Source organism: Corvus cornix, chromosome 3 (assembly GCF_000738735.6).
Source record: "Corvus cornix cornix isolate S_Up_H32 chromosome 3, ASM73873v5, whole genome shotgun sequence".
NCBI lineage: Eukaryota > Metazoa > Chordata > Aves > Passeriformes > Corvidae > Corvus > Corvus cornix.
This window is the reverse complement of record NC_047056.1, coordinates 24,994,762-25,022,350: the sequence shown is the minus strand read 5'-3', so window position 1 is coordinate 25,022,350 and position 27,589 is coordinate 24,994,762. Positions and strand designations below refer to the sequence as shown.

Sequence of the window (27,589 nt, the reverse complement as noted above, 5' to 3'; positions counted from 1 at the left end):
GGGGGTTCCTCTTCTGTGTTGAAAACCATAAAAATATGATAAAAATGTTCAGTATGACAAAAAATTTAGTGATAGGATTGTACCTAATCTTCAGTAAAGTGGGATCCTGGAATAGAGCACAAGAAGAGTAACCCTAATTTTAAGATGGAGCTTCATAGGTTCATGTAGAATTTGCATTATTAACATATTTTTTACTCATGGAATCACATAATAGCGAGGTTTGGATTCAAAGATTCAAGAGCTCTTTTACAGTCTCATATCTCTTGTAAATGTTTTATGGATGGAATTATTTCTCAGTGTTATACAAAGAAAATACCATTTCACAAAGGCTGGTTTGCTCTCTACTTGAATACTGGTGAGCTTTTGCTTGTTTTTGAAATTCTGTGATCAGCATGGGGCTGAACTGCTTAAGGAAATCAACCCCATTCATGTTTTTGCACTCTTTTCTTAACCAAATTGAGTTGGTGCTGGGAGAATTTCACTGCAACAATAAAAGTCTTCTCTTTAGTCTAGTCCTTGGGAAGTGGTGGCTAGGATCAAGAATCTACTTTCACTTTACCATATTACTGTAAGCAAATAATAATACTAAAAATAGTATTATCAAAGCCATCATTAGAGGTGGTGTTGGTTCTCCATAGATGGTGTACAAGAAAGACCCCTGAATAAAAAGCAGCCTGCATGAGGCACAAAGAGTAAGAGAGACAGAAGGTCAGAGCAGTTTAGGAGAGTCTTCCTCTGACTAATCCCAGAGTAAGACTGTCAGACCCTTGAACTGTCCTCAAATCAAGAACTAAGAAAATAGACGAGATATAACATCTGAAGCTCATCTTTCTGGTTCTCAGGAAGCACTATTCCAATTTTTGTTGTATTTTACTCTACTTCAAACACACTGGTTTCTATCTCTATAATTTAGTGCATTAGTAGAAAATACTACTTTTGTGCCAGATCAGGTTATGCTGAGTAATAAATCTTTTTAAGCTATGTGTCTGTATATGTACTTTTTCAGTGAGAGAAACTGTAAAGTAAATTTCTTGGACTGTTACTGATCTCCTAACAACTACACACACTGCTACATTAGAAGCTTTTACTGTCTATGCTGCACAAACCACAGAGCTGTGTTCAAGTCAGGCATCTCTCCTGTCAATCTCACTACTATTTATTATTAAAGGCCCAGCAATGTGCTGTGTCTTGTCACACTGCTAACAGTGGCAGCCCTGTCCCATGTGTAAGAAGCCTTCTGAGTTTCAATTTTACTAAAACTTCTAAGTCACACAGAGCAGGTAACCACAGATACTCCATTGGCTAAATCTTTTTAGAATTCAGGTGTGAAAGCCAAGTGAAGATATAAAAAGACACTATTTAATAGAGAAAAAGAAGAGACAAACTCTTTCTTTCTTTCTGGATTTTATTTTGCCATTTTTTTTTGCTTTTGGTTTGTTTGGGTATTATTTCCTGCAGGACAGGCCACAGAGTAGGATTTTACTCAATAGGGACAGAATAATATCCACTGCTGCCCCTCACTGTTTCTAGGCAGCATGGATGGACTGAGTCTTCAAACGGGATGTGAGTATGTCACATATAAATGAGAGGGGCTGCACACACGCATTTTCTCTGAAATTGCCACAGAGATTAAATTCTTCTGGGTAGGTGAGGATATAAGATTACAGATACTTTGAAGGTTGCAAGAAAATGAATGGAAGGCTTTCCTGATCAAACTGTGTTTCAGCCCAGTTTACCTGGTTTCTGTGGCAAGTTATACTATGATCTCTCCTTTTTCATTCAAAACATGATTGGATGGCGGCATCATTATTTGATTCATCTAGGTATTGACAATATTTCAGTACTGTCCACAGAAAATGAAATTATTATTAAAGATTTAAATGATGGGATGATATTTAAAGTGCAGTGACTCTGCTTTTTTTTGACAGCAGGCAGAGAGAGCTTTTTATCAGAATTTCTGCAGTCACAAGAAATTATTTGCTTTAACCTCAAAATATTTTGTAGCTAGAAAGTTTCAGCCAGACTTCTGTAATTTTATAACTTAATAATGGTTGCCTTCATAGAATAAGAAACGTTTATTAAATGATTTAGACTATGATTCATTTAATGTAAAAATTTACATAGAAATTAGTGATTTGAGGTGGTAATCACTTCCCCCTCCTTAATCTATTCTGTTGTGTCAATTAATGTGGTCATTAGAGACTACTTGCCCTTTAAGCCAGCTCTGAGAAAGACCAGAGCAAAACCAGGCTGCAGTGAAAGACATTCTGCAAGGATGCTGGCACTTGGGTCATGTCTTAGAGCTCAAAAAACTTTCTTAATGTACTGCAGATGTTGCTAAGCTTTGAGCCTTTTCATTTGCCATTTAGGTCGTCACAGTGTTGCCAAGAGAGCTTTTGAATCAGCTTAATCCAAGAATTAATTATATTAATTCATACAGAAGTAACTGAAAAGACTTAGAGTCAAAATATCAACTGAAGGTATTGTATCCTGAATTCAGTAGCTAAACCAACAGACAAGACACAGTTCATCCACCTTAGCAAACAGTTTTTATTTGGGTGCCAAAATTGTCACTGCTGGTTAACCCACTGAGGCGTTTGGCTGGAAGAGAACAACTGTTGCTACTGGGGTCTCCAGAGTCAATCACAAAACAGATGTTCCAGAGAGACTGAAAAACAGTATCTTTAAGTAAAGACTTATAAAAGCTTCCTTTTCCTTGTCCCCAAGCCTTTCCAGACAGAGAAAACTGTGCTTACTGTATTTCTACTGCTATTTGTAGTTTTTAAATTCAGCTCTCAGCCTTCATAGCTGTTGTCTTTAGGAGGAGTAGGGAAGTGAATCCTTTTGTGCATAAAAGGCAAAAACCACTGGAACAAAGATTTTACCAAACACTGCTTCTTCTTTGAGTGTTCGATGGAAGTGTGACTGCATTTCGCCTGTAACTGCAAGCACAGCTAAGAAATCTTATATTGAACTCAGTGGAACTTTTTCCTCATTTTACACACCAGGGCACTGCTGATGTTCCAGTTATTGTCGCTGTTCTTTTGTGATGCCAGGCAGTCCCCATAACCTCTGGGTTATGGCTCCTATTGCCTAAATCAGGCTCATTTGAGAGGAACTAATTCAAACACCAATAACCTGAGCAAACACTGAAGGGAGCATTAGAAATCATCTAGGAAAAGAAAAAGAAAAAAGATGCTGAAAATTGTCCCTAATTCTGTTAATAAAATAGGCTACTGGGCTCATTCTTCTGATTATTTTTCTTACAAGGGACAGGAGTGGATGGAAGGAGAAAGCAACTCTAATCCAGAGGAATATCCTAGTGAACACCTCCAAAGCATCTGACTATAAGTATTAATGGGGATATCCTTGAGAGAATGTAAGACTTGGGGTCTGCTGCATCACAAGCTCTGCCTTCAACTTCATCCAATTAAAATAGTAACTTTTTACCTACAACCCAGCTCTGGTTTTGCGTAAAGGACTGTACAAGCTGCAAAGAAAGGAAGAAATCGAGTCCTGATATTGTAAATAGAAGCACAGTACCCTTCAAACCAACAAAAAATGTGGACTTATTCTTATATACTTGCCTGGTTCAATAAGAAATTCAGAATTAAATCTGTATTAATAAAGAAATTAGCTACGAATCCAAATCTGCATGTGTGTATTCATATGAGAGAGACTGTATATGTCATGTACACAGGCTATAAAAATATTCTACACATCATTTGCAATCCAGCCCTCAATCTCCTGCCACATATGAAAGTCAGATCAGTGTTAACTCAATGGTCAAAACTGTGTTGCAAGAGCAAATATCAGTTTTTCTTATAACAATTATATGGCTTGGTCATGTAAGATCACCCCACTATTAGAACTGAACAAAATACTAGTACAAGAATGTTTTATGTCAAATCTCAAACCACTGGTACAAAAGAGTGTAGTTTATCAGATCCAAAGGAAAACACTATCTGACAGAGCCAAAAGTCCTACTATTCATACATATCTAAAGGCTACTGATCAATAGAGAGCACTCTGCTCTTTCATCCAATAGGTTCAAGCTTAACTGATTTTCATGGCTTCTTGAATGCTTTTATGACTAACAAGGCATGATCCACATAGTGCTTTGTCACCGATTTGCAAATAATCTAGTAAGGTGACAGTAATAAATCACGAGTATCATTAATAAACCACCATCAAACAAAGCAGCACACTGAAAACAATGTGGAAAATGCACAGATAATTCTCCAACTACTTTGGGGAGTAAACAGGCTAAACACACAGTACTACTTAAGAGCTGTGAGTTCAATTCATAGTAAACAAATACATCTGAGCTGTCAGAGATTTCCTATCGCAGTTGGCAAATACTGCTTCTGTGTTTCTTCAGGGCAGGTTCTTAGGGGGAAAAAAAGAAGAGAAAAGGAAAAAAAAGAGAAGAGATGAGAGAAAACAAAAATCAAATTGAGTAAACCAGTGCTTGGAACGCAAGAATATAATCAGCTTGGTGATACTTGTATGCTGTTAAAATAACATTTTATGCCTGTTTACTTTATAATTTTGTACCTCATAAATACCTACAGTAGCTAAAACTGTCAGTGGTGCCACTTCAAAGGGCAGTGGCCCTAGGAACAAGATCTTTGAGGTCTGGCCTAGCCACAGTGTGGTTAAAGTTATGACAATGTTTCTTTAAATCTAAAATCTAGCTGGCATAAATCCATGAAAAGCACACATACCTTCAAATGTGAAATTCAGGATTCATTTACTTACCCTTCAGGTGTGGATTTAATGAAAGCTGGGCATTTAACAAGGTAACAAGCTTCCACAGACCTCATAGAAAAATCCAGCTCCAAGATACATACAGCAGAAGCAGTCATTTTGACTCCATCATCTCTGCAAAAAATATATACAAATAGCAAGTATTTACTTGAGGTGGAATCCTAGAAGCACAAATTGTAGCTGTCACACAAGTTATGGTTGGGGTGAACGCCAGACCTTGGTAGCACTTTCCTCTGTAGTGAATAGAAAGTCAAATTACTTAGCTTTGGACCACTTTGAATTAAAAACTAAAAAATGTGTTTCTTTTGCTTTTAGTTCCCAAATTTAGCAGAAAAGTGGTAAAATTACAAGGGGAAGTCAGCTTCCCTGGAGATTTTGCCCTGACCAATGGTTTTTGTAAATACCACAAGAAAGGTTTTGCCTACCTTATTTTCAATTCAGCATTTTAAGGCTTTACATCTGATACAAGGATCATCTGAATTCTTGAACATGAAAAAAATTCCAATTAAAATCTTTAGGTGCTTTTCAACCACTTCTCTGGTGATCCTTGAGCAAATAAACGTTTGTGTCAGTGGCTTGACGAAAAATACATGATTAGAGCCAATACTAAAACCATCTTTCCTCTCAGCCTCGGAAACAAACTTTGATTCAATACTAACAGCCATGGAAAAGAAATAAATCAGGTGGTGGCTAACAGCAGAGTGAATAAGGGTTTTCTCTCTGAAGACCAGAGGACTAGACCTTGGTTTGTTACAGCTAAGGGACAGGTATTACAGATGGTTATTTACAGGCAAAACTCCCAGACTCCAAGGTAAACCATTCCCCTTTCATCTATTTCGGAAAAATACAAGTCCTAAATAAATACTTAGTGCTTTTCTTTTAAGGTGGTAAGGAAAACTGGTGAGGAAGAACCGAGGAGGAGCTGAGGGTTGTAAGGAAACCACCGAGCTGAAGGCAGGAGAGAAGGAGGGAGGGGAGCTCCCAGCAAGCCCTTCTGGCAACTTGGAAAGCCCAGCTCCTCTCTGCAGCAGCCTGAAACAGCAACTGATGTCCCCAGCAGCTACCACATCCCATTTTCCACATCTGGGAGTTTTAAATGGGTGTCTGTGGAGTTCTCTTTAGAATACCAACATGCTGAGACAGCAGTGGGAGAGGGGCTTACCCCTCCCATGAAAATGCTGTGGTATGTGGAGCCACAGCAGCACTTCCCACAGCCATGAACAGGACCTCAGTATCCATGCATACATTTAAGGAAAGCAAAATACTTTTGCCAAATTTATGGCCTCTAGATACTTTGAATTTTATCAAAAGAAATTATTGGTCAAAATTTCTGAGAGAAAATTAATTGTTATGAAAAGAAAAAAGAAAACTCACTTATTAAAAAAAAGAAAAAGAAAAATAGGAGACCCTAGGAAAGTTAGTGTTAACAAAACAAACCTAAAGCTTAAAGTCAAAGTGTGACCGTCACACCTTTTCTTCAGCATGTGATTTTGTTATTTTTTATTCAGAGGTCACTGCTTAGATTAAATGTAACTTCACCTTTTGGGCAGAGATGGCCCTGGGGGCCAGATACTCAGCTGAAAAACAGATAGATATACATGGAAGTGGGTATTTATAAAACTGCTAAAATGCCTAAAAAACATTTGAGGGTAGAGCTAGGTTGCTTGCTGACATTTGCCCTGCACATACTTCCTATAGAGTCATTTTGTACTAATACTACTGAAGAAGGACTAAGTGTCCTTCATTAGTTTAGTTATTCTCTTAAGCCACAGAATTACTGCTTCTTTTAATGCTTATTCCTATAGCTGCAAATGAGTAAAGAGCCCCCAAAGCCTGAGGTCTTTTCTTCTCAGGATGAACCCCTTCACAAATGCTTTTGATTGCAGTTCCAGTTACCTCTCCTTTTTCCTACTTTCTTACACTTGTCCCTTTCCCTTTAACAAAAGTTTAAAAGAGATGATATCTTCTCACTTCCCACTCCAAGACAACCCTTCCCAACATCTACCAGGCAGGCCTAAAGCATAAAAAGAAACGAACTTGTTCCTCCTGTGCAGAAGACAATATGGGAGCGAAAGCTAATTTATGCAATCCCATCTCCTTTCCCAGCCTGAGTTTCAACACGGGGCTTTGATATTTCCTCCCAAGATTCTCGCCCACAACATCCCCCGATGTGCTGCCATGGAGCAGCGAGTGTCAGCTCTGCTGCCGGAGAGGGAAAAGGCTCAGCCCCAGGAGATGAGTGCAGCAGCGCAGCCTTGCCCTCTTTGATCTCCCGCCCCTGTGCCCGGCATGCTGCCAGGTTTGCTCCGGGGGTGACACTCGCCCTTTTAGGGGCCCACAGGCTCACTGCGCTGTTTAACCCCACGGTTATGGCAGGAGGGAGGGAATGCCGGGGGTCCTTGGAGAGCCAGCGGCAAAGCCGAGCCCCTGACCCTCCTGCCCCGTGACGCTGCAGCACTCGGTGGCTGCTCTGGCTCCAATTAAGTCAGCGTGGAGGGGGATCTGAGAGGAGGTTAGGGGAGGGTCTGCTGGACCCACACTCCTGTGGCTATGCTGGAAATTAATTCCCACATATGTGCTGCAGATGGGCCACGGCCCCTTTTCCAGGCTGCAGCCTGCAAATAAACTTAGTAGCAGCTGGGGAGGGGAATCAACAGAGCCCCACGTGCTTTAATGGGTTCTGTGTTTCTGCACATGGGAGTATTCCCTCCCCTCTCTAACCCATACAAATCCTTCTGCAAAGTCCCATAAACAAAGCTGTGGATATAATTTTGAATGAGAAACTTGCCACCAGGGAAAACAGTGGTCAGGAAAACACAACATACCTTTTTCTCCAAGAGGGTGTTTTGGTGTGTTTTCATAGATTAAAACCAGATTTGGCTGGTTTGAGCAAAGCAGGCAAACTTCTGACCTTTTTTCACATAATAAACCACCCCCCTCTGCCCAGCCCCAGTACCTAACCTGTCCTAAAATAGCCAAGTGGAGCATGGAGCTGTGAGGGAAGCCAGATTCACTGCCAGGTGGGATGTTTGTCAGCACAGCACGGACATGTCCATCTCCAAGACCTTGTGCCCTGGTCTCAATCCAACAAAGCAGTCCAATGTGTGATTAGCTTTATGTTTTCAGGGACTGGTCCTCAACAAGACTTGAAATCGAACATTTACAGCAATGCTTCACTGGATCAGCCCCCTAGTGTTCAAGTACTTGCTGGTTTGAGATGCCAGTATGCACCAGAAAGGGTTGGGGCTGAGAGACCAGGGAACTTTTAAAGCAAAGCATGATTTTTACAGCTCCACATGGAGTTCAAAGTTAGGGAAACCTGCACGATTCTATTAAAATCAAGTTAAAGAAAACTTCCTATTTCCAAACCTGCATCCAAATGCAATCTGGGTGCCTTTTTTGTTCGCTAAATGAATGCCATGAGATAAACATGATGACTTCAGAGGCTTCAGTCCTCGGCAACCTTTGAACCTGGAGTTAAATAGATAATGGAAAAAATGAGGTACCCGAATTATTTGAAAAGTAATTTTTAGACAAACTGGCTGTCCTGTAGCAGGGGCTCTGACAAAAGATGCGAGCAGCAGGGTATGTGCACGCACATATCTGCGGATGTGGGCAGGTAGGGAGAGAAGGCAGAGGTCTGTGGTGCTTGCACTGCCAGCGCCTCTGGGAGAGACCACTTTTTTCTCCTTCATTCATTCAGTTCTTGGCAACAAAGAGCACATGGGTAGATTTTAGGTGGTGTGTACATGGTTGCCAAACAGATCACATTTCAATTTCTTAAGAGAGTAGACAAATCCACAAGCATCATCCTTCTAGTGTTCTAGATTAACGTAACAAGATTAACTTAAACTTCTTTCTTTTTTTTTTTTCAAGATGTAAATGTAGCAAAGAGGTTACTGATAGAAATATAGAGAGAGTAGTAAAGATAGAATCCATTTGTTTAGATTTTCTCAGAAAATAATGAATCACTGTAAATTTGAGCTATTTAATCAAGCATCAGTAATAGTCCCCCTGATGATTATGACACTGCTGGAAAAATCACATAATTGCCCACATTAATTCTGTGTATTTTCTCTTTTAGCAGTAAATTGAGAAGCCAAAAACAAAAAAATTTACAGCTCCTCTCAGTGTTCTATAAAATAAGAGTAGAACAAAATTGATTATCTGATGTTTTGTTTGGTACTTTGGATAAGTTGAGACAAAAGAATAGGAAAGGAGGAAAACCAAAACAACTCCCCCTCCCAAATCAAACAAACATAGAGAAAAGCAACAAGTAAAACAAAACATGTTAAGGTAGTACAGAATCTATGGCCAGGAAGTCATCTCTGACCCTCAGAATTTTTGGTTTTCTCTTCTTTTCCTAATTTTAAACCCCATTTGGGGTTTTCTATGTACATGGGCCAGGGTGCGTGAGGATGCCAGTGAAATACAAAAGGGACTGAGGAACAGGCTCTTTTGAAACCATAACTACTCAGCTCTTTTCTGTTTGCTTTGGCTGTTGGAGCTGTGGTAGGTGTTTCCCATTTCTAGTCTTCACACCTTTATTATATTTGGGTTGCATGTCAGAAATATTTCAGATGCTGTGGATGGCAACTTCCTCTTGCCCCAAGGAAGAAGAGGTTCCAGTGTCCTATGGATTTCCGCTGTGCCGATCAGGAGACTTCACCTACCATTACAAGGGCTTACCATTGCAATGCTGGTGTTGGTGCTTCCACTGGCTGCTGTAGCCTGGAGCAGGGACCAGTGAGCCTAAGTCCTCTGAGCCTTCAAAATTAAAAAAAAAAAAAGAAAGAAAAGTGTAAGACTCTCAGGCTTGATGGATGATAAAAACAGATCTTTCCATTTAAACCTGTAAAAACTAACCTTCTCCTGGCCATTGCCCCTTGGAAGTCAAAGGTAACTCATGCTCAGCAAAACCTGTCCAGGATTTGTCCCTGGTGGCCCCTCTCCAAGAGCACAGTGAGACTCTTACTGTAACATATTTCAGCACAAAATTTGCTCCCCAGCTCATGGTCATTGAAGAGCTCGCAATTCACATTTTAAATTATTACTTATTAAAGCTGCCTATGGAAAACCCTTTGAAGTATTGACCACACCAATGCTAGACTTCTGACATGAAAATATGAGCTTAAAAATGGAGGGAAAAGAGTCCATTTCATGATGGCTTCCCACATCTGATAGCTTTCTGTTTGGTTCACACTGACACACCTTGTCACCACAGAGATGGGTCTCCCCAGCAGAGACAGACTATCGAGTGTTAGGATTGTTTGCAACCTTCTGCAGCCCTACAAAGCAGCCTAACAACCCCAGCTGGCCTTTTTTTCTGTAAAATATGCCACAATAAGGGTAAACACTGCAAGTGCAGGAAGCAGAGGTTAGAATTCAGAACGATTTAGGGATGTCAGTGCCTGCCACGCTTGATGGGGATCTCCTCAGGAGGGGCTGCTGCTAGTATCTGCATTTCACTTTCAAACACACATTACATGTTTTAAACATTTTCTTCTGGCCCTCATTATGCTCGTCCTAGGCTAAAAAAGCTTGAAGGGTGTTTTAAAAATGAGAGGGAAAAAGGCATTGCCCCTCTATATCTCCATGCTGTAGCCCTAACTGGCCTGACTGCCCTGCATCTACTTCCCTCTGATGAAAGGTATCAACACGTGTTAATTAAATACAATTCTCTTTTTTCCTTCCCACATTTTCCCATTTCCCCTTCTGTCTCCTGTCTTTATCTGGTTTTATATTCTTTTATTTTCTCTTTCATTTCTGCCTGTGATTATTTTTCCATCTCTTTCTCTTTGTTACTACCTTTTCTCATAATCTTCTCTTTATTGCTACTTCATTTTACCTGCCTATCAGCTTTTTCACCATACTCTCTCCTTTCATTTTACCTTTCCATCACTCCTTTTCCTTTTTTTTCCCCCTCTCTGGCTTTTTAAATGGCCCTATGTCTTTCCCACTTTCTTATTTTCCATTTCAGTAATGTATTTTAGAAAATAATATTTTGCTCAACTTCATTTTTTTCTCTGTGATAAACCAGGTTAAATTCCTGCTCTTTCCCCGGGGGGGGGGGAAGAAAAAAAGAAAAGACAGTGAAAAGTTAGTGGAAAGATGAAGAATGTGGAGATGACATGTCAATGAAAAATACTAGGTTAGCTCACTAGCCATGTAGATATTGTCTAACACAGGTTTTTTGCAAAAGCCATCTGTCCAACATAACAAGAAGAGTTGTGTTTATTTTTGAGCCAGTCAGCAGCTATTTCTTAAAGTATCCTGAAAACACCTTATAATTCATACAGATAGAACAATGTTGTTTTCTCTGGGCTGTTTCCTGCCAATTCAGTTATAACTGAAAACTGAATTTGGAAGCACCATTTGTGGCATACAGTATCTAGAGTGGAAGTTTGTTTAGGACACTGATAAGTCTTAAGTACACTTGATAGGAATTATGAACTACCTTAGCTATGATTTAGAGCGATTTCCTTCCTAAATAGAACAGTAAATGTTTTCTGTGACTGCTACAAACTCCAGAATACAGCAGGAGGCATAGAACCACTAGTGCATCTTTGATATGCTCTCTTCATCTTTCACAGTGACAAAAGCTGTTTTGGCTCTGTGTCGTTCCCTTCAATGAAATTTCACAAATATTTGTGTTTTGAGCAGGGGTGGGAAATTGTCAAATGTTTTAACTCAGGATACCATTAGCACAGCAAAATCAACAAGTAATTTCCTTACTATCTGCTTTCTTGACAAATGTCCCCTTCCTCTCAGGCATCAAGGAAGATAATTCAAGAAGACATAGTTCATATGGGATCTTGCCCCTCTGGGGTACTTCTAAGACTGCCTCCTTGTGTAACCTGTCCTTTCTTTCGCAGGTGATACGTCCTGGTAGGAGCATTTCACCCGGGTTTCACTGGGGGAGCCTACTGAATGTAGCCATGGAAATCCAATAGCTTTAAACTGCAACTCAAAGCAGAGACCACCAAGGGCAGTTTTGTCTGGTTTAGTGAAGCTGGCTTGTAAAATCACAGCCGTTTCCCAAACCAGCTGTTAAACCCACAGACAGCAAATTCTGATCTGCATGACAGTGCCTTCCTTAGCAAGTGCTGTGCCTGTCGTGAAAAATGGCACCACTGCCTCCTCCACAGTAAGGATCAAACCCCATGTGAACATGCACTTGGGGGAAAAGAGGAACTGCCTTGCTGGGTCCCTGTTCCTGACCTGCATCCATGTCTTCTGGCCCCACACTTGAAAACAGTGGACAGTTCTTCGGCAGCAATGCTCCCAACCAAAGTGGTTCAAAGCTGCTGAGAGACTGGAGACAGGAAGTTTTTGAAGTTGCCTGTTTGTTTGTTGGTCACAAGCAGTAACAATACATTCTTAGGGTTTACTCAGCTTCCACTGAACTCCCAACTTTGACGTTAAGTGGATTGAGATCAGAATTTAACATCACTTTATAAATAAGCAATAATTCAATTCCCTCCTCCTTCTTTTCACCACAACATGCATCCAATCGCAGTACTGATAAACTGCAATTAAAAATGCAGTTGCAGTACAAATTCATAGGCACGTGGCTTTGGGAAATGCAAAATTTTTACTGAAATAATTTCAGAAGTATGGAGCAGAATAAAATGACTGTCAGTTCTTCCATATGCTCTTGTTCAGGCAGGTTAGGAATGTCATTTTGAAGTATTCCACAGGAACTCATAGAACTAGATTTGAGAGCAGACTTACTTTTTTAAGTTGATAGGCACTTGTCTTTTAATTTTTACCCTCTGATGTGTGTTAGCAACCAGTAAATGAAATAGAAATATTTCCAATTGATTTTCTTTTTAATCTACTTATCTCCTACTTATCTCCTTACTACTACAAAGTTCAGATCAAATATGGTACAGAGGCACAGCAACATAATAAAGCATTGCCAAGCATAACAAGCTGCCTTTCAAGGTACATTTTTTTTAGTGACTTTTCTGCAGCCAAGAATAAAAGAATGGGAGAAAGACAGAAAGGGGGAATTAGCACATTTGACTCAAATATAAGCAACCCACAAAATATGTTATGAATCAGGCAGATTCCCATCATCCTACTTATCATCTTGGGCGAGACTGTATGTGGTTTCTCCCCAGATGTGCAGGATACAGAGGAAGACATTCTAGGACTACACAAAACAGCAAGTCTTTGAGGACATACAAGTAGGACCTACGAAGCATCCTGGCAAAGGCTCTAACTCTCAGCATGCTGCATTTTACACAGCACACAATTAAATTGTAGTACTCACTGATACTGGATGCTACAGACATCACATTGGATTCAGAGAAGGATCAGACCTTTTGGAGATGATAGATCTGCTACTGGGTATTACCCATAATGGCAAATGATACCTCTATTTTAAAAATTCCCTCAACTGCTGGCACAATCTGGAAAGAAACTCCAGGGTAGAAACATAGGTTATATGATCTGGTCTTAAATTTTTCCCAAAGTACCATGCAACAGCAGCAAGGGGACCTGGGGCCAGGTGGGCTGTTGGTCAGACATAGCTCTGTGTCTAAGTAGAAGATATCAATTAGTCTTTTGTTTGTTTATTGTCTCCCTTTACTCACTGCCATTTCAGATAGCACTCCCTTGCTCTGGTATGGAAAAGATTTTGCTATCAGTAAGGGGTTATCAGTTCTTTATCAGTTAGCTATCAAAGGTTATCATGCATGGGCCAGAACCTCCGATGAAGGCAAGAGAGCTTTACCAGAAGAGCATCTGAAACAATAAAGATATATGTGGGTTGAACTAAATTTTTTTTTTATTTTTTTTTTATTTTTAGATTGAGATGCCAGTGACTTTCTTTTAAAGCTTCCTACATACTTTTCCTCCCAAATTTAAAGACATAAAGTGACTGGACAGCATTCATTTTAAATTCCCAACATTGAAAGGACTGAAAGCTTTTGCAGAAGCTCTTAAAAGTTTATGTTGTTCCCTGTTATAACTGCTAATACTACATGATTGGCTTGTTAATATAGCTAACTCACCAGCAGCATTCACATTAATTTGCACCTTTTACTGTGTAACGGTAGTGCTATTTATTAGCCAGACAACCCATTTTTAGTAATGCTATAGGAACAGAGTGTGCATTACACAACAGAACTAGGTTACACCTGCAGCTGACCATTTCTATATTTATGGCTGTCTGACATCTGTAATGAATGGCAAATGGAAAATACTTGTTTTTCACTTTGGCTCAGTAGGTTTTTTTTTCATGTTTTAAAAATAAAAGTGAAGTGAAATACCTGGCATTAATTAGGGATTTTAAATATCTTCAAGTCTCTTGCCAAGATGCCCTGGAGAAACAGAACAGATCCTTAGGGCAGTGCACAGGAAAGAAATTGTTAGCCAACCTCAACCATCACTGGAAAACTTGACTGAAAAGGCACAGATTGCAGTGCAGTTCAATTTGTAATCATATCCAGCCCCTTTTACTTCAAATCTCAAGTACTAAGGCCCCTCATTGTATGGGTCTAACTTTAAGACGGGGAATTTACCATGTATTCCTAACAGGAGATCAAATGTTTTGCAAACTTTATGACAAACTGGTGGGCTTGAATGAAGTTAGGTAGTTCCTGATGTAATGTTTCATCTCACAGTTGTCATCTAATTATTATTGTTAGCATGCAGAATCTACTTTTTTCTTCTCTCTCCCTCAATCATGCAACCATTTCAGTTATGATAAAAAGAAATCCTTTGCAAACCAAATAAAACTCAGGCTGAAACTGACCATAGTACCAAATTCTTATCACTTAAGAGATTTGAGAATTTCTGTTTAATTGTAGCAGTATTTATGTAGCTGGTCACTGAAAGGCCTGACTGAAGAGATACAGGAATTTCAACTGGATTTTTAAAAGTAGGATTTTAAAGAATAAGATTTTAAAAGAATTTAAAAGAATTAAAGGAATTTAAAAAGCATTTTTAAAGAATAGGATTTAAAAAAACCAAAAAAACCCAGATTCAATTGCCTGCAGCACACTCAAAGATAAAGGAAATACATATTGAGATATATTTTTTTGGAGAATACAACGACCAGAGCCAAAATAGCCAACTGTAACAAAGCTGGAAATACAGGCAGTAGGTAGTCTGAGAATAATGAACAATGACCATGGTCTCCCTCTCTCTTGAAATCAGATATTTTTGTTTTATCTTAAGGAATCCTTGGTCAACAAAATGATTTTCAGATTTTAAGGAATAATCATATTGACTCAATTTGCATGAAATTCTTTTCTTATTTTTAGACAGGGACTTTGTATCAAAACTTAGATTCTAGGCTCTCTTCTTGTCCACAGAAGGGTAAAATCTCCCTGTGAAAACAGCCACAGTGAACATGGCTTTCAAGAGGAGAAGTACAAAGGCTGTCTCATAAAGGACTTTGTTCTTCCTCTTGCATTACCTTTGGTCAACTGCAGGTAAAAGCGTTTCAGGGAGGCCAGAAGGAGATTTCTCCACTAGGCTGGAGAGAATCCAAAACACTTGAATTCAATGGAATTCATACCAGTTCTCCAGCATCAGCTTTTAAAACAAATCTTCCAAATGTCTATGTTCAGCTTCACTATTTGAAATGACCAAGATTTATTCTTCCTAGAGGCAAAACTAGGGGGATTTCCCATTCTAACATTCTTCTGCTATTTAGTAAAAAGCTTTGTAACCTTGTGACAGGGCATATATCACTCTCTGTAGAGATGCTGATACTACAGAGTTGGTAGGTGAATGCAACCATCAGAGTCTTTCAATCACACAGAGATTTGGAAATATGTGAAATGAAATAGAACAGAATGAAATCTACCAACAAATCCAGATTAATTGCCCTTCAAAGTTAGTAAATTTTGCTCTTTGGATTAATGAAAGATATCAACTGACAATGTCTTGGCTGGATTTTAATTTAATTTAATTTAAGTGTTCATAACCTGCATTTTTAATGACTGTTTTAGTGTGCACCATCATCTGAAGGATTTTACTGTCATTCTAATGCATGGGAAAAACATCACTTTCCATCAACTTCCTTTTCAAAACATCACATATATGTTTCCCTTTCATGTGTCTGCAGCACGGAATGGAGGTTTGATAGACAAGGTATTAGCAAGGCTAATCATAATTTAATGAATGGAAACTCTGCCTTTAGTTCATCCTGACGGGGTTGGTAGTAGGGGTGGTTCTTTTGTTACTTCTTTTTGTTGTTGTTGTTGAGGACATTCTTGTGGGTACAATTAAATTCGTGCCAAATTACCTGAAATAATTTGTGGTTATTAAATAAACCAGCCTCTGATGTGGAAAGTGCATTGTTCCCTGGCATTCCAGACTTCCCTTTTTTTTTTTCCCACAAGAGATTGTAACAACTGATCTGTGACAATACTGCTTTGTGTATGTTGCCTCTTGGGTGGTGGAAGAAAAGACTAAACCATGCCACAAAACTGCACATATGATCTACAGCTGGCTTGTCACATTATGACCAAACAAAAACAATCTCTTGACTTACAAAAGCTCTTTAAGGAGGCATCACTTGCAAGGTTAACTACAGTGGTAGACAAAAGAGACAAGGTGCAAATGATTACTGTGTTTCCCTGACACTGAATGAAGTAAAAGTACTGTGTTTGCTCAGCCTGATTCTCCATTGGGTATTTATTTATATTTACCTGATTTCTAGGACTAGACTTCTAAATTTCCTAAGAATTGCAATTTCTTGTTTAACTTGAACCCTTTGCAACTTCACTATCTTTACATTCCGGTGTTTGACCAACTAGTTTTTGTAACGAGGCAAAGCTCATTTGTCCATGAACACGTGTTTTTATAAATGCGGAGCTGGACTGATTTTTTTCTCACAAACCTGCCTTTCTTGGTCTTTCAGTGAGCAAGGATTCCATAACAGTATTTCTTCATCAATTGTGTGTGACAGTTGCTTATGGTTCTTACTGCTCTGCCTTTCGAGGTTATTTTGCTATGAGATTTCTTATTCCTGAGTGTTTTACCACTTCCAATGGATTCAGCTGCAGGAATTCTATACTCACCACTTTACATTAGTGAAGGCAGACTGCGGTGAGTCTACGTTGGCTGGTCATCCTATATATCAGGACTCACATCTTCTCCCATTTGTATTTGTCTGAGCCAAGAGTAACTCAACCAATATCAAATGGCAGGAAGTTGACACAGGACTGACATAAATGAGAGAAGAACCAAAAGGCCATGTTACACTGTGGTGCTTCTGGGGCAACTCCATTAGCATCAACTATTTGAATTGGGTTTACACTAGTGCAAAAGAGAATTTAGAAAAATGCTACACTAACTCATTTCACTGCTCGACAAAATGAGCTGGAAAATCCCAGCTAGTCTGTCAGGCTTTTTTTACATTTCCCATAGGAAGTATCCATTTTAACACAATCAATATCTTTTCTAGACACTTGTCAATCTGCTTGGCCAAACAACATTTACACAGTCAGCAAATTAAGAGGTAAAAGAAGATAATCAGGACCTCTCCAGGTACTTTCTTTCCACAAACAGTGTACAATGCTTAATTTCCTACCAGGAAATTATAGCGTCTACTGAGATTTCAAGATCTGATTAGTTTCAGAGGCTCAGGTTTTTTAAAAACCTGTAATTTAAAGTAAAGGTATAAACATTACAGCCACCCTATGCCTGAAATCTGGAGAAACCTGGTTACTGCAACCCCTTGGGGAAGAATGGGACCCTCTAGATTCTTGCAGATAAGGTATGAATAACATTCACATAAAGCTCAAAGATTGCCTAGATATACACATTTAAAATAATTATGGTAATTAAATAGAGTTGCAAGCAGCTATAGCTCCAGGCAACACCAGTTAAATGTAAAGAGAAAACATCTTCTGCATATGTTTGTGATTTATGTAATTACACGCTTCTACAAGCTACACACCATTCACTGGCAAACAGCCATCTCTTCTTTCATTACAGTTTAGCCACAGCAAGTAACATACTTCATCTGTTTGAAAAGCTCCACTTAATAATGCCACCGAGGATGTATACAACAACACTGTGGAGTGAATGTGAAAAAATTAAATGTCATTCGGCTCTGTGTGTGTGTGTGTGCGTTAAAAATAGCTGTTCTGGGCCTGTTTCTGACGTACATCATGAATGGCTCCATTTCAGACAACTAAATTACACCTTATGTCAGTGAGAAATGAGTAAAATCCAAGGTGTGTTTCGTGTATGAGATTATGTGTTTGCTCTTGAGAATGACTGCTTTTCTCAATGTAGTAATTTTTGAAAATTAAACTGTACTGGACCATTCTGAGGCAAGTCCTTACCAAATCCAGTGAGAGAAGAGCAAATGAAAATGTTACCTGAACAAAAATGGATTCAAAACTCAAGAAGCCTCCCTAGTGCACAAGCTTCCCTCTGCCAATAGAAGCACATACAAAGGATTTCCTTCATATTTCGGAGATCCAGCCTCTGGACTACCCTCACACACTCACTAGAAACTTTTAGACAAGCTTCAGTTAACATTTTCAAGGCATTAAAAAGGAAAATGAGAAGGAAAAAGTAAATATTTTTTTCGCATTTCATCAGACTTTCAGATTTTTTACTACTCAGTATAGAACTTGAGTCCATCAGGTTACCTGTCCAGTGTGTATTTTTTCAGAATAAAAGGCATCTGACTGTTGTTCTCTTTAAACCAGTTTCACCAGACACAATTGATTTTGCAGTTCTCTATAAAGCCTAGTTTATTTGTTCATATGTAAGAGATGTACTAAGTACAAGACACTGTCCTAGTACAACGTGTGTGTAAATGGGAGGAAATGTGCTTGGTCACTAGAAATGAAAAGCTATGCCTGTAAAATTGCGTACAATTTATTATAAATATTATATTTTGCTTCTGCAGTTGCTTTTCCATTTAGGTGTGCAATTGTGTCTTGAACTATTTCACATTTGAAGTCATGTATAATCTCAAAGTTGCCGTTAGGGAAAATATTTCTAAGTATGCTCTGCTGCTGATGACACAGTGCCTAAGTACATAGCTAAAAGAGACATTATACTCTATACATGATATTTACAGTATACATAATCCAGACTCCAGTGTGATATCTGAAACCAAGTAGAAAATTCATTTCTGCTGAACTCGAAAATGTATAAGACATCAATATTTGTCCTTTCCTCAACTTTTCATTTCAATGCCAATACTCTGTTACTCTTAATATACTTTCTGGCTCTTCACTGTATCTCTAAAGGATTCCAGATTAAGATTTAAGATTTTTTTTTTTAAATTTCATTCTCTGCCCCCACCCAACTGCTGGAAATGAGGAAATCTACAGTTTAGGGCACTGAAAGACAGGTGTTCTTGCCCCTCTTTTCCCCTGAAAACTCTGTTCTGTTCTCACCACTAAACTGCAAAATTTATCTGTTAGAGTCAATATGCATCTTCTGTTCATGCAGAAAATTATTATTCTTTTCCTAAAACCTTATATTTTATTTAGAAAGCTGACATGCCTTTTTCTTTTTAAACTCTCTTTGACAGAGAATAACACGAAAAATTCCCCACGCAGTTGTCAGTAGTCTCCAGATTAGGATAGTTGAGTTGCCTGTGACAGGAAGAACCAAACCTCAGTTTTTGCCCCAGTTCATCCTGACCCGAGTCCTGCGTTCGAATCTTGCGCATTCTGGGACTGACTAGAATTTACTCAGTACCATGGGAAAAAAAAAACAAAACAAAAACAAGCAAGGAAAAACCCCCAACACACAAGGCAAACACATCTTTAGTTAAGGCAACTTCTTTATAGATATTCTTATTCCTATGACTTCTAGATACTTTCTCAAATCTGGACTGAGTTGGAGTGAAAAGATCCAATCTGAAGGCAATGCTTCCTTATTTTAGCCAACAGCTGGAAGCACAGCAGCCCAGAGGGAAAAGCAAAAAGAGTTGCAGCATCCTGGCATCAGAGATGACTTGTTTTAGGAAGATGCAGAAAGCCATGTGAAGGCAAGCACCGTGTTGTGGCTCATGGCCCACAGGCCACCTGCCAAGGCCAAAACTGAACGAATGCTGCTTGAAGTGCTCAGGATCAGCCGTGGGCATAGCAGTCACTGTTAGAGGCATGTCCCTGTCCTGTGCTGGCCCGAGAATGTTAGACTAGAATCAAGTGAACCACACCATTCTGCACATACTAGACCAAGATAATAAACTAGAAGCAGGGTGATCCAAGGGTATAAACCATTTTCGGGCAAGAAATACCTTTTCCTCTGTGTTTTTGTGCAGTACAAGTGTGTGACTGAGCTTTTCAGGCACTGTTACAATCACAAAGTAATTGAGGTCACAACAACTTAAACTGTAGTCAAATCCATTGCATGTATGCTTGGAGTGTTTGTGCTCTTTAGTCCACAGAACATGATCTGTTACTTACAGTTTCTGGCACCGTCTAAGGGCTCAGATGCATCAACAAAACCCCTACTTCTCTGTGGCACTGCAAGACACTGCTCATGATAGATGGACAGAAGGATGTAGCATACCCACAATTCGTGGCAATGCTATGCAGAACAGTCACGTTATCTCTGCAAATCACCACCTTCAAAAAATATGAGAATTAAGAATTTAATAAGATTTAAGTGTTTAACGCTCTTAGCTAAGAATAAGAATAAGGCTTTGTGCCGTCTTTCTCTTGATTTGCCAGAGAAGAGAAAGTGGTGCAGAAGCATGAAATCAAGACAGGTCAAAGCATCAATGAATATCCTGAGCACTTTCTAACAAGAGCAGCCATCTCTGTGTTCAACTTGAGGGGAAGTGTCTGGATGAGGAGACTGGAGCCTGCAAGGTGAAGTAACGTTCAGTGTGTCTCAAATGGTTCCCAACTTGCAAGCATTGGCCAGTAAAGCCTCCCAAGTGACCTATTGTTTTCTTAGTGAAGACCACTTGCTTCTGGATTTTGACTCCATGAGAGAATAAAGAATAAATAAACCTCGAGGGCACACTGCCACAGTTTTGCCCCTGTTGTGGCAAGAGAAAGGCAGTACTATTTTTTTCCTTTTCTTTTTCAGTTTTGTCTGCTATACTTTTTGACTAAACCCCTGGGGATCTGAGTAATAAGAGATTTTTTGTAAATTAAGAAAGTAGATAAATAGAGGCTTTTCAAAAGGCATTTCCCCATCATTCTTGCTAAAGGAAAGCAGGTGTTTGGCTCAAAGGGACTTGTTCTCTTGATAGTGCAGTAACAGAGTGAAACTGCATTGTCCCCTAAAGCAAAAATAAATAACTTCAGAAAACATGAGAACTGAGCCCTTGGTGAGGAGGTGAAATGGGTGTCCACCCTCTTGAACTAATTTATAACACCAAAGATGTCAAGTGACATGATGAACGAAGAAATGATTTGTGACTGAGAAAAGCTTTGCAGAGATCCCAGAGGCTTGGCCAAAGGCAACTTCATCTTGATAGAAGTGATCGACTGCCAAGCTAAAGAGAACTGTTAAGACTCTCATCTGGGAAAAGGGGGAGAGTTGCATTTTCAAACTGTGGACCCAGTTATCCATAGCCTTTGCCAGAGCCAGGATGAAAGCACGCCAAGCATTTAGCCTATTCACTGGGTGCCCTTTGGAAGGACACATAAATCTTAAGGAAAGGTTTCGGTACTTTAAATACATCACAAGCAAAATAGTACCAGCAGTCCAACTTTAGAAAGCATGCAACAAATGGGTATCTAGCTCTCCAAGCACTTGGCACAAAGTGGAACTCAACACAGAGGTTGTTTAAAACTTGTGCCCAAGTGCTTACTTATCTGCAGAGCTTCCTTACCATCTGATTCTTCTAAGAACCCTGGTTTGCATGATCAGAGCTTGTCATTCTCATGGCAGTGTCAAGGCCAAAACCAGTTTATACAATTGAAATCAAGCATGCCAGCTTACACATTCCAGTTTAGACCGGTGGTTACCACTTGCAGCGAGATTGCCACATTTGGGGCCAGATACACAGAGCACACAATTAGGCAGCTACACTGCTTTATGTCAGCAGTGGATCAGCCTGTTGAGCCAAGGCTGTGGGATGCTTTGTGTCATCCACATACCCTCCTGCAATTAGGAGAGCAAAGAGATATTGCAACACAGCATAGGAACACGTCCTGCAGTTCAGGCGTGGGCAAAAGATGTCAGCAGTGATATAAAATTGACAGTTGTGTGATGTGGTCATTCCTTATCTATTGCAAAAAAAAAAAAAAAAGTAACAAGTCAATATTCCAGAGTTAAGGATCTAACCATTCCGGTTTACAGGGCTATAATTCAGCCTAGGGTAACATGTTGCACACCAGAGGAATTTAGCCTTTGACCTGATTAGATGCCAGAATCATCCAGTTCTATTCTACGTGTGAAACTTCACACAGCTCTAATTACTGAAGCCCCAAAGAAAAAGGCCAGAGGTGCTACAAAGCTGGCAGGTATTAAAAAAAGTCAGAGGTAGCTGCTCCTTATGTTATTCTGTGCCTCCTGAGAAACAATGGTTCAGAAATCATATAGATTTTCATGGGAAGACTTTCTAAAGGTGAAAGGGTGAGATTTGATGTCTAAATCCTACCTGTAACTATGAAAATCCCCCCTTTGTCTAGAGTTAACAGAGCACTTGAGAACCTAATGAAACATAGATTTTAATTATGATATTTGGGAAATTACTCACAAAGATCTTGTTATTGCTGTTGAGAGCAGCTCATTTTCTAATGATGTTGAACAATTGCACACAAGAAAAGGTAATTAATATGAACAGAAATGAAAGAAAAGCTCAGAATTAAATGTACTGAAGTCAAGAAACACCAAGGAATCTCCATACAAAAAAGCTGAACTCATACCACCGTATTGGTACTACACAACTAGAGAATTATATTTCAGAGTGGGAAATGAGTGGTCTGAGCAATCACAGGTGCCATCATGGGCTGTTACTCAATACCAGAACCTAGGAAAAAACAGTAAGGTTAAATTAAAGACCCCTCAAGATAAAGGGAAAACAGAATAAAATACACCTGAGGGCTGTCAAAGGTATGCCAAAAGTACACTACACACTACTATATGAAAAAAGAAATTATCTGGCTTTCAGGAAATCGTTGGATATGTTTCCAAGGGAAAAAAAATATTTCTGAGAAAGTGAATATTAGTTCCAACATTTCAATAGATATAACAAACCAAATAAGAACTGATGATATTAAAAGGAACCCCCAAAAACACAGCAAAGCACAAACCTGAAGGACTGGAAGGTTATGAGATGGTCATGTAAAAAACATTAGTCTGGAGCAGGATATATTTAACACTTTCATTAATGACTTTGGAAACAATCAATAGAAATGCTCAATTCAAAGTTGCTGACCACATGAAGCTGGGGAGCTCTGTCCATGCTGAGGAAGGCAGGAGGATTGCACAGGAATGATCTTAACAGGATTCAGCTGCATGGACAGCAGTAGGTGAGCAAGGGAAAAACAGAATTTCCTTTCCAAGCTCAGAGACTATGATTTAGGCGACAAAGGAGGAAAATGAGCATGGTACACAGTCAGCACTTAAAAAAAGCAAATGCAACCTCTCAAGGCTTCAAGCAAAGTAGAAAAGGAAATTACTGAAACTATTGCACCATGCTCTAGTACCAATGCACCTGAGGCCATGCATATAAATGCTCATTACTGACATTCAAGAAAGCTGAAAGACTGGAAAACATACAAAGAAGGTCTATTCAGATGATAAGAGGAATAGGTAGCCTCTCTTATGAGAGAAAATTAAGACAACTTGGCTTATTGGCTTATAACTTCACGAAATATAGGCCAAGAGTGCATGTGTTCAATTATTTTATCTGTGCTTGGTAGCATAGGCAGCAAAGAGTTCAGCACAGCCACCAGTGCAATTGAAAAGTAGGAGAATGTTTGAAACTGTCCCAGCAGTGGGATTCTGGCACAGCTTTCCAGCAGGGACATTAGATTTATAAACAGAATTACAGTGTTGTAGTTGTCTGCCCCAGCAAGGGAGCTGAGTCAGTGAGCCCAAAGTCTTGCTTTTGTCAGAGCTTTCTGATAATCAGACGCTCAAACCACAGCAGTGCTGTGGTCTGCAATCAGTGGCTCTGGCTCAGAGCATCACCGTGGTACCCAGCATGCTGGGACACTGCTGCACAAGGCCACAAGCACAGCAGAGCTCTGTAACTCAGTACACATCGGCCCACAGGATCTGATGCCAGGCCCCAAACCATATTTCTTGATGTAAATTGAATACATAAGTTGTCATGGATTTTGGATGTATTGAGAAGACTTGTGCAAGACTGCTTCCTTCAATGATTTTGATCTTTTAATTCCACTTTTTAATCACAGTATCTGTTGCAACGGTTTTCCTTTCTTTTGATTTCATGATGGAAGGCATAATTTTCCTCTGACATAAGAGATTAGAAAGAAACAGTAAAGGAATACTAGGAATTATTCTAAATATTGAGGAGAAAAAGTTTGCAATGATATTATTCTAAAAGAATTTCTCTTACTAAGCTGTTGTTTCATGGCCTATTCGGAGCAAATCCATGAATTCTAGCTCTATTTTTCCCCCTGTCTACACTAAAAGGGATACAAACTTATTGAAGAAAATAAGAGATACAAAATGCAGTGCCATGACCTTCATTAAAAACCAGATCAGCCTGAATATTTTTGTTCATTTTTTCCAGGACCTAAAAAGCCCTGATGAAAAGAGCTGGTGCATTGTACTGCCTGTGCTTTTCATGGAACTTCCTAGAAGGGATCAATGAGAGAAAAAAAAAAAATGTTCAGGGATAGCTTGATTGAAGTATGAACCAGAGGTCCTGCTAAACTAGAGGCACAAATCTTGATCCAGTTACTCGCTTTAGCCATTGGTTACAAATGATCCCACAGAACTAGCACGATGCAAAGCTAAAGGGGTTTAGCTTAGTTGTGTTTTCAAAACTGTCTCAGCCTTTGAAATGTCACTGTTTTATTCAAAGAGAGGATTAAGAAGAAGTTACTATTCTTTATACTGTTTCAAATACACTGGAAAGCTGCTTCAAAGCATCAAAACCCTGCCTCAAGCCCCCTGGTTCTGTTTTATATCCCACAGAAGTGTCCTGAGGTCCTTTGTAAATACTTCAATTTTCTATGATAATGAATGAGCAATGAAACGAGACTCTTGTTCTCAGTGATACTGTTTGGTATTTATAATTGTGGCATTATTACTTCCACAGGTTACATAGCCTTTGTAGAGAAGTGGGTTTCATTTAATTTACTAAGAATGACAAGTAAAGATAGAAAGCAATCGACAGAGATGGGAGATTGTTTGGAGGATATTTTAAAATTAGCTTTCTGATAACTATTATATGACCCCAGGTTAAACAGGGGTTTCCCATAACACATCTGGGTCATTTAATTTCACTAGTTAACATAAACATCATAAACACTGCATCTGTCTTATGATGATCCAGTAGCCTGTTGCCTACATCTTCATGAAATGAAATAAAACAGCGTATGGGCTAAAACAAAACCAAGCTGAGTTACAAACAGTGAACAAGTCAAGGTACATTTTCAACATTTATACTTCTAATGAATGTGTAGAATGTTTCACCATTTAGCAAACTAATAAAGTTTTACATTTTTTTTCCTGTGAACAACAGAGAAGAGGCAAGGTGAAAAAAAGTACTGTATACATAATTACTGATCCAAAAAGCCAGAACACTTCAGGAGATATGTAGTATACTGCATATTCATTCACATAATCTGAATATAAAAACTCAGATTTGACTGATTGTTCTGAAAAATCCATCTTTATTTTTCACCTTTTTTTTTTCAAAAACTGGACCAATTTCATTCACTTTAAAGCCGAGAAGACAAAAAACTGTGACATGATATAATTTCAGTATATCTTCTCTTCAAATTGTTTCTACTGATATTGTGTTCTAGAAACTGAAATAAAAGTTGTCAAACTATGATAAGTCAGGCAGAATCAGTCTGCAGTGTGATTTGTAATATTCATTGGATTTTGTCAGTTCTTCAGTTTACAGTAGTTCCTTAAAAGACTTTACCAGTGGCCAGGTGAAAGGCTTTATTTCTAGCTTTAAGCCCTTTTTAGTCTTAAGATGGATAAAAAAGGGATCATCACCTCAGTCTATTCAGATAGGGTGTACTTCTTTTTGTCTCTCAGATCACTGAATTTATTTCTGCCTCTAACTTAAACATGGAATTTTAGTGGGAAGGTCTTAAGACCTGTCATGACAGCTAAGTAAGTAGCACATTGCTCAGCAGCTCCATGTCCTACAGGCTTAATCAGAATTATAGACCTAGGAACTGATTATCTTTTTTTTTTTTGTTGAGTGCCAAAACTTCCATGAGTAATTGGGTAAAAAATTTTTTTTGAGAGCTGTACAATTTTTTTTTTCTGGCAGAACCATAAAGAAAGAATAATTTCCAGTTCAATATTGGAACACCTATATGTAATGATTTTTTAAAAGGTGGGAAATACATTTCACCACAAAAACTATTTCTTCTACAAATGACAACACTTGTTACTTATTTCTACTGCAGTGAAAATTCTTATGAAAAATGGCCAGAAACAGAGTTTTATGTATGAACAATATTTTGTCTTCTGCATACAAGAGAAAAAACTCTTAAGAAAAACACAGTAATTTTTTGTGGGTCTTATAATTTTCCTTAGGTGTCCCATCAAAAAAACCCAATTCTAATGTAATGACCAGCCAGGATTTTCATAAGCTTCCACTATAAAATAACCAGTTCATAATTCAACCAAAAATAGTGTTAGAACTAACATCTTTATTTGTAAAAGGGTAAAAGGAGAGAGAAATATCCACTGCATCCTGGTAATGTGTCACATGGGCAAAATGATCTTGTTTCTGTCAAACACCCTACTCAATCCTTGTCTATTTGTTGGTTATCAACATTTAGAAAATGGAGAATATTTTTACTGGGGTTCTTCTGTTGGAAAAAATTAAACAGCTGGTAACCTTTTAAAGTTTTAATTTTGATTTAATGCTGTCTTGTGTCTGACTTATGACAGAATGTCAAAGAAATGTGCTTGAGGAACCCATTCTGACAATATCAAGACATTGCATCTAATTTTACAATACACTAATGGCTTGCAGACAATTTCTCCTTCTTTGTTTATTATGCAAGGAAGTGGCTGCCTTCTCATGGGACACTGGCCCATCTGTTAGACAGCCAGCAAGATCAGGAACAGAGCTGTTTTGTTAGATTAAAAATGGCAAGACATTATTTTCTAGTATTTTTTCCTACATATTGCAACAGTGATTGACAACACTTCACCAAATTGGGCCAAAATTATGCCAGCAAGTTAAAAATATACAGGGCATAAATACCAAATATAAAAACACAAGAGAACCAGTTTGGAAAACCATTAAGTCCACTGCAAAACTGTGCATTTGCAAACTCTGCTCAGCAATATGGAGGGCTTAACTGAAGGAAATAATTAATTTATCAGTTAAGAGATATTTATAAAGCACAGCTGGACAAGACTTTAAACAGAGGATCACCCATAGCTAAAAGTCTTGAAAGAGAAGTTTTTTGGCAGCAAGTGGGTTTTTAAAAGCTTAAATTTCTTAACATGAGACCAGAGCTGCACTCTGTGAAACATCACTGTCTCAAAAGAAATTACCTCCTCCATTTTCAAGAAGAGCCTGTGATATGGAAAGTAAGGATGACTGGACTACATAGGCCCAGTTGTTCTTCAGTGAGGTTGGAGAGTTGTTCTCTGTAACTCACCTCATAATTTGTAAAATGGGAACAGCAATACTGTTTTCAATAGAGCCATTTTTGGAATTCTATTAAAATATCTAGAGATG

General features: G+C 38.8%; 1 long non-coding RNA gene across 6 annotated transcripts in view; it reads right to left on the bottom strand.

Annotated features, from left to right (window-relative positions):
- LOC104685672 overlaps positions 1 to 27,589 on the bottom strand; it is a 320,409-nt gene that overhangs the window by 20,500 nt on the left and 272,320 nt on the right. For 5 of the 6 annotated variants that reach the window (XR_751165.4, XR_751167.4, XR_002044173.3 and 2 more), the window contains 5 exons: positions 16,812 to 16,955; positions 14,049 to 14,099; positions 9,460 to 9,537; positions 8,140 to 8,241; positions 4,762 to 4,884 (listed from right to left, as the gene is read on the bottom strand). This is a non-coding gene — a long non-coding RNA (uncharacterized LOC104685672). The remainder of the gene's footprint in view (positions 1 to 4,761; positions 4,885 to 8,139; positions 8,242 to 9,459; positions 9,538 to 14,048; positions 14,100 to 16,811; positions 16,956 to 27,589) is intronic. The other variant, XR_002044176.3, reaches the window with a different exon arrangement.